Source organism: Protobothrops mucrosquamatus, unplaced genomic scaffold, assembly GCF_001527695.2.
Source record: "Protobothrops mucrosquamatus isolate PMUCROS unplaced genomic scaffold, P.Mucros_1.0 scaffold5722, whole genome shotgun sequence".
Lineage (NCBI taxonomy): Eukaryota > Metazoa > Chordata > Lepidosauria > Squamata > Viperidae > Protobothrops > Protobothrops mucrosquamatus.
The window spans coordinates 1-1,687 of NW_015391571.1; positions in this window are offsets into that span (position 1 = coordinate 1).

Below are 1,687 nucleotides of genomic sequence, written 5' to 3' on the forward strand. Positions count from 1 at the left end.
GCATGATAAAGGACCAAAATGGCAGGGACCTAACAGAGGCAGAAGAGATTAAGATGAGGTGGCAAAATTACACAGAAGAACTATACAAGAACGAGCTTAGCGTCCCTGATAACCACAATGGGATGGTCACTGACCTCAAGCCAGACATCCTAGAATGTGAAGTGAAAAGGGCCTTAGGAAATCTGAGCAACAACAAAGCTAGGGGAGGTGACAGCATTCCAGCTGAACTATTCAAACTCTTAAAAGATGATGCAGTAAAAGTGCTACACTCAATTTGCCAGCAAATTTGGAAAACTCAACAGTGGCCACAAAATTGGAAAAGGTCAGTTTACATTCCAATTCCAAAAAAAGGCAATGCCAAAGAAAGTTCACATGCACTCATTTCACATGCAAGTAAAGTTATGCATAAAATCCTACAAGCTAGACTCCAGTAGTATGTGGATCAAGAACTTCCAGAAGTACAGGCAGGATTTCGAAGAGGCAGAGTAACTAGAGATCAAATTGCCAACATACGCTGGATCATGGAGAAAGCTAGGGAGTGTCGTGATTCCGTGCCAGCCTGTGTTCCCAACAGCTGAGTCTGGGGAATCTGAGGAGGAGGAGGTGGAGAGAGGCTCTGATGAGTTACAAGACTCACATTCCAGTGAGGAGTCTGGCCCCTCCAATCATGTTCAGGATGAGATGCAGCTGTGTGGGGAGGAAGAGTCAGACTCGGAGGATGCACAGCTGTTGGAAATGAGAGACGCCCGCAAATGAAGACAAGCTAGGAGAGTAAACCAGAAAGAGGCAATGGGACGACTCTGGAGGACTGAATTACAAAAGGGGAATGTGTGGGCAGTGCTGGTTGCTGAAGGCAACTGTTACAAAGTTCTTCATGGGATCATGTTCTGTTAGTATTGCCAGTGACTACTTCTCTCTTTTGCATTGTGTTTCGTGTGGACAATTTCCTCCATTTGGATTGTGTTTTGCTGCTTTTGTTTCTGGACTATTTGGCAGGTTTGTTACCCATATTAAAAGGGGTTTGTTTTTTGAGTCTCCAGCCTATTTCCTCAAAAGGGGTTTTGTCCTTGAGCCTTTAACAAGGACGGTCATAGGCTGGGATAGAACAGGGAGTTCCAGAAAAACATCTACTTCTGCTTCATTGACTATGATAAAGCCTTTGATTGTGTGGATCACAACAAATTGTGGCAAGTTCTTAAAGAGATGGGAGTACCAGACCATCTTATTTGTCTCTTGAGAAACCTATATGCAGGTCAAGAAGCAACAGTGTGAACTGGACACGGAACCACTGATTGGTTCAAAATTGGGAAAGGAGTCCGGCAAGGCTGTATACTGTCGCCCTGCCTATTTAACTTATATGCAGACCACATCATGAGAAAGGCAGGTCTAGATGAATCAAAAGTTGGAATTAAGATTGTCGGGAGAAATATCAACAACCTAAGATATGCAGATGATACCACTCTAATGGCAGAAAGTGAAGAGGAACTAAAGAGCCTCTTGATGTGGGTGAAGAAGGAGAGTGCAAAAGTTGGCTTGAAACTCAACATTAAGAAAACCAAGATCATGGCATCCGGCTCTCTCAATTCTTGGCAAATAGATGGGGAAGAAATGGAGGTAGTGACAGATTTTATTTTCCTGGGCTCCAAGATCACCTCAGATGGGGACTGCAGCCAAGAAATTAAAAGAC